General features: G+C 33.5%; 1 protein-coding gene across 5 annotated transcripts in view; it reads right to left on the bottom strand.

The window, feature by feature from the left end:
• Positions 1–227: 227 nt before the first annotated feature.
• Positions 228–6,083, bottom strand: part of cdk14 (cyclin dependent kinase 14) — a 726,725-nt gene continuing 720,869 nt past the window's right edge. For all 5 annotated transcript variants that reach the window (XM_078538467.1, XM_078538471.1, XM_078538473.1 and 2 more), the window contains one exon: positions 228–3,921. The gene's annotated coding sequence lies outside the window, so the exon portion shown is untranslated. The remainder of the gene's footprint in view (positions 3,922–6,083) is intronic.

Here is a 6,083-nt window from a genome sequence, read left to right as displayed (position 1 = left end):
TGTCGCATTCCTTTAAAGTATTTTGCTCATTCAGTTTTACTTAGTTATGCGGAAATGAAAGGACAATGTAGAAATGCAATTAATGCATTAAGTCATGAACTTTTAAAACATTAACACCACTTGTAATTTTGTGCAGGTCATACCCATTCGGGTGTTTAAAATATTAGTTTTTTTTTAAAAATTATACTGGTACTTTCTCAAAGTAGGCAGTAATTAATTTTCACTCATTTAAAATACAGATGTATTATATTTTATTTTCATGTAACAAGAAACCAACAGTTACAGAAGGACATACCATTAATACATCTGTAATAGTTCATTACATATAATTTGTAACAAACAATGCAACATTTATACTGTTACTACATTCTAGGCTTTTTAATGTTGGTAATTTGTTTGTATTTCATGTATATTTTTGTTTCTGTACCAAACTACAGCGTGTCAAGGAGATGAATTTGAAGAGATGCATCGTACAAAAAAAAACCCAATATAATTGAAGCATACTTGTGCAGTTTCTTTGAACAACACATTACAGATGCATATTTGGGATACTTGCCTTCACCTCAGTGCTCAAGGAATTTACAAGGCAGTACAGCATAAACATACAACGATCTTCATGTAAATGTCTGCAGGGAGACGTTCAAAACCCAGTATGCAAGGTACCTCGGTTATTGCAATCACTGAACTATCATTTGATTTAAGAGAGGAACAGCTGATCTATTTTAATTCCTCTTTTGTAAAGACTTGGCAGGAAGATACATTATATATTTCCTTAAAAAAAGTTACAAAAAATAAATATTCACAGGACATTTTAGAAGGATAATCTATGAGACTGCACAATCCATTATGCAGACATGAAGTGAACAGATTGATGATCAGACAAGTTGCACAGTGATTGCTTATGTTTCTCTGCATTCTTGCTATGTACCAAAGTTTAGTCAACCAAGAATTATTTATCCGTTTAAAATATTCAAATAAAGCTCATTAACATCTGCTGATTTGTCACACAAAAACTCAAAAATAAAATATTGTACGCCCAACATAGTATCACCGTGAAAGCACATAAAAGATGAATATTTACAAAGAGAGATAATAAATGTGTTCACTTCATAGTATACTTCCAAAGTTTCTAACTCCTAGAGTTTGCTTTCTTTTGTGCAAGTACTGACATAATTGAAGTACTCAGTGCACCATTAAATTCCTTTAAAATTCTAAACTGTATATTTCAGTGATTGTAAAGTCAGCATAACACAGTGCAACCTATTTTATAGAAAAATCAGATTGATAAATAAAAAGAGTACATTATAATCAAATATCACAACCACACTTATCAAGTAACTATGCTATAGTACAGGTCAATTTGCATTTTTTTCAGTTAGGTTTAATACTTTTTTAATTTCATGACTCAATTTGCTATTAACATGATATTTCGTACACATTGCAGGGGGTCATATTACACACAAGTACTGTAAACGGGCACTTCATCATTGCTAATGACCTTGAAGAAACATATCCATATTAATAGGTTTGATAAAAAAACTTCAAAAAGATATTTTTCTTAAACTATCCTCCTTAATTTGCTTTTTAACATTTATTTTAAAAGCAAAAGACCTTTATATGAGAGTGATGGTATGGGCGCATCAATAAAACATGCTTCTCAGATTTGCTTATTCAAATAACTGTGTCTTTAAAATTGATGCAACCAAAATAAAGTTGGAATCAAAGAGACAGAGTGAAAGTTTTACACATGAAACTTCTGAAAAAGAGTAATGTTTGGGAGGTGAAGCATAATTATACAAATTGATGTCATGAAGTTAGTGTTAAAAACTGCAATTTTTTATTTTAACTTCCACAATAATTTTTTGTGTCAATAAGTCAGACAGGCTTCAATAACTTAAATCTAAATTTTTGTGATTTTGTATCTTTAATTTCTCCCAAATATATAAAACAAATTGCCGGAACAGCTGTTCTTTAATTTAAATAAGAGCCCTCAATGACATTTACAATTTTGAAAGCTACCTTCATAATATTGAACATAAATCTATATTCTACTTATGTTTGGGAGTATCCAAAAAAACCATGGACTATACAAATTAGAGGGACTGTGAATATTTTGAACAGCTCATGGAAGGCAGGAAGGTTAACTGGAATACAGTATGAAGGAATTAGAAACTATAAAGACGACTTCTTTGATGTGGAACTAGACATTAATTGGAATGTTCTATAATATTTTTTGTTTAATTTTAATGAAAAATGACAATATTAAGTCATGCTGTCTCTTCATTCTCAATCTTTAACTCCTGTCTCATTTACTACTGGACACTTTCTGGATGAAATGATCAAAAGCATTTTTAATAGAATAATTTGGAACAGTTCACAGCCCATCTCTATTTTTTTCCCCTTCCTTCTGATAAGCAATGAACCAGTAAAGACATGTTTATGTTTAATGTACAATCTATATGATGCTTATGCTACATGCTTCGATTTTGTTGTTGCAATGAGTGTGTCTTCAGAATGTTAGGGTTTGTTCCTTTTTGGGTTTTGACACAATAGAATAAAATAGGATTTTGTCAGATGGTAAATATTGAAAAAAATGTAACTGATATTATTGTTGCAAAATTACATATATTTATCCTTAACTACTGAATATAATCCCACAAAATCATTTGAAAGAAACTATGATTTTATAGAAAGGAAGTAGTAACCAATAGACTATGAATGATAAAAGAAAAGCTGTTTACACAAGTAGGCAACAGCAAGAAATAGTGAACAAAAATTAGGACACCATTAAAGACACTTGTTAAATAGATGACTGCTGCGTATAACCGAAAATAACTTGTTTTAGGTGAAGCACTTTGCGTGTGCAAAAGACATGTTTACAATTTCACTATAAACAGAAAGGAGCAGAAATTTTGCTGCTGCATTTAGTCTTGGGTTAAAACCAAGCACAAAATCTTTTTTCAAACACATTTGTCTTAATGTTAGAATTAGGTCAGTACTCTTGCTAGTACTGGACATAATGAATGGTCTGAGGCCACAAGGTTAAAAGGACAACAGTATTTGAAGAATCCAGTGACTCCTGCTCAGTACAGTGTGCAACCCCACAGGTTTTAACTCTACTTTTTGAATGAGTCCCCCTCATTATAGTGTCTTTAGCATGAACAGACATGCAGCAATAATGCTTTTCCAGGGTCTGAACAGATAAAGAATTGGATATAAATCTAACCCCAGATTTCAGAGGAACTAAAGAGATTCCATTATATACATGTTTTTTGTATTCTTCCAAAAAACTAAGCAGGTGATCCTCATGATAGTACAAACCATTTTAAACACTGCGGCTCACCCCATCAGCTGTGGATTTATCTATGTTCCTTGCAAGATCCCAGCTGGAGCACTGTCAGAAATGTTCACAGTGGTTCACTAGCTATTTCATTTCAATTGTATACAAAGGTATGCTGATTTTTGTAAAACATATGCAATGTCTTTCATGCCACTGTTGATTGCTTTGTAATCCTGGCATCAGAGGATTTCCTGGCATGCCCATGATAGTTTCAAAAATATCTTCAGAATTTCAATGTTGCCAGTGAAATCTGAATCAGCTTTACAAAAATGCTACCCTACTAGAGAAAATCAAAAGACTGACAGACAAGAGCCTGTAAAGCAGCACAGATCATTTATCAGCAAAGTGGATCTCTAAACAAACTTTAAAAAAACAAGGTGGTTCCTGCATGCCATGGTTTAGCATTCAATATGTCAAATTCAGAGCACAAGCACAAATAAACCCACACAATGCTAAATGGCAAGAATAGTAGTAAAGACAGCAGCCAATCGCTAACATGACTGTATCAAGGGAATAGGTTCTTGAATTCCTTTGCTTTTCTGCTTCTTTAGCTGCTCTTTGGAACTGGCGATGGAGTTAACCTTTAACAAAAAGAAGAAACAATCACATCACTGTTATCATTAGAATGAACCTCACAGTTTTGCTTTTACCAATTTCAAGTCAATATGGAGTCGGGGATCTCGATGTTCTCTGATGTGTAGGAATTACAGAGTACTGACTAACACTACTATTCTAAAACAATATGCTTACACTTTGGGGCCACAAATTTATAATCATTCACAATGGACACAAGACTGAAAGTGAGTTTAACTCTGCCTATTTTATTTAACTCTTGTAAAACAGGGAACAACATAACATATCCCTTACCCTTCCTAAATCGTTGACCTAATCCAACTTAGTAAAGAACTGTTATAAATCTCAAACAATTATATCTGAAGTTAGAATGAAATTTTCACCAATGTATCTCTAGGGCTAGTCTGGATCCATCGACTAGGAGTAGGAACGTTTTACAAAAACAAGTCAAATAATGACCAACATGCTACTTCAAAGTAGTGTGGTTTATAATTCATCTTGTATGGAAATCTACCTTCCTTTGAAGAAACATTTTGATCTTAATTAGCTGTGTTGATTTCCTCGCAGATTCAGTTTGAAATATTTTCAGACAAGCGTTTTAGATGGAATATTTAACAAATATGCAACAATCATATCATATCATTGTACATATAACAGACACAGCACATTAGTATTTTCAATCTCAAATCTGATATGAACATGTTAACATTAGGAGGCTGCACTAATTAACAATAAATACTATTGCTTGGCTAATCTAGTTTACATTTCTCGATTAACTATCATTTACTAAATGTCCCTCTAGATTTTTAATCTTTCCATTTGATGCTATGAATATTTACGAATATAGTATCGAAAAGTTAATATTTACTAAACCTAAATAATTATTTTCCACAATCAAATGAAACCTATCAATTACTAATTATTTCAGTTATTGGTAATAATAGTGATCCTTATGAGATTTATTAGGGCATTGTAACTGTAAATCCACTCAAGTCAAGGTTAAATTACACAGATTAGAAAATTAATGTGGCACGATTTATTGAATAAATGAATTGTACAAAGATACCTGTAACCACAATGAGAGAGTTTTAAAGCACATCAAATTCATTGTTTTTGGCATCTGATGCAAAGAGTTTTATCAAATTCATCTAGTCACTTTGGCTATCGCATCGTCGCAACAATCTCACTCTGGATCAGATGTGGCACGTTTAGTTTCAGAATCATCCCTCCACAACAGATCATACCCCACTCTATCCATTGAACTGGATATTCCACAATTTTGTAATGATCTGATCATAGTTTGTGCACTAATAGCATCCCAGGATTTGATGACAAAACATGAAGCTGCGCAGTGTGCATATTTCAACTCTTTGTGAAGGTTTTTTCTCTGTCAACTATCTGCCTATTCCATTTGGCATAAACATGATTTTTGAATGGTTTCTTGTCGCTACATCCAAAAGGTTGAACTATGGACGTTAGACTCCCTGGTATAACTGAAATTTGGATATTATATCTTTGCAGGTGACTCTTGATCTCATTGGTTATATGGGATCTGAACATGTCCCACATTAAAATGCTGCATTCTTTACATAAGCTACATTTCACACATTATTGATCCATATCTTTACTCCACCCTCATCCATCAAATCAGTGTCATGGACATGCACAAAAACTCTTGCAGGGAACTCAATTTTTGGCATGGTTTTACATTTGAAAATTACCACGGAGTTTAACTTCATTCCAGTGGCCATGCGGGCTAGTACCATCATGAATCTGGTCTTTTCATGTCCTGTGGTTTTCACCAGAACTGTTTTTGAATCTTTCCACTTTACAGATCGGTTTCTGGGCATATCGAAATTCATGGGCGTTTCATCTATGTTGAAGTGGCATAATGGTTACTTGTGTTTTTGCTGCTGTCTGATGAATTGCTGCCAAAATTAACAGTTCCCATCAAGGTGTTATGGTAGTCTGAGCGATCTTGGACTTCTGCCACAGCATGAAATATTTTTGTTCCACCAACTAAGTCATAATACTCATTTGGAAAGCCGGTGCAGACATGATGGGCCGAATGGCCTCCTGCGCCACAACAATGCTGTGATTCTGTGAACTGGCTGTTGCTCATAAATCTTTGCTAAACTCAGGGTTTGATTTGGCCCACTTAAGTGCCTTT

Source organism: Cetorhinus maximus, chromosome 3, assembly GCF_964194155.1.
Source record: "Cetorhinus maximus chromosome 3, sCetMax3.hap1.1, whole genome shotgun sequence".
In the NCBI taxonomy this organism is placed as follows: domain Eukaryota; kingdom Metazoa; phylum Chordata; class Chondrichthyes; order Lamniformes; family Cetorhinidae; genus Cetorhinus; species Cetorhinus maximus.
This window is presented reverse-complemented; position numbering and strand designations above follow the sequence as displayed.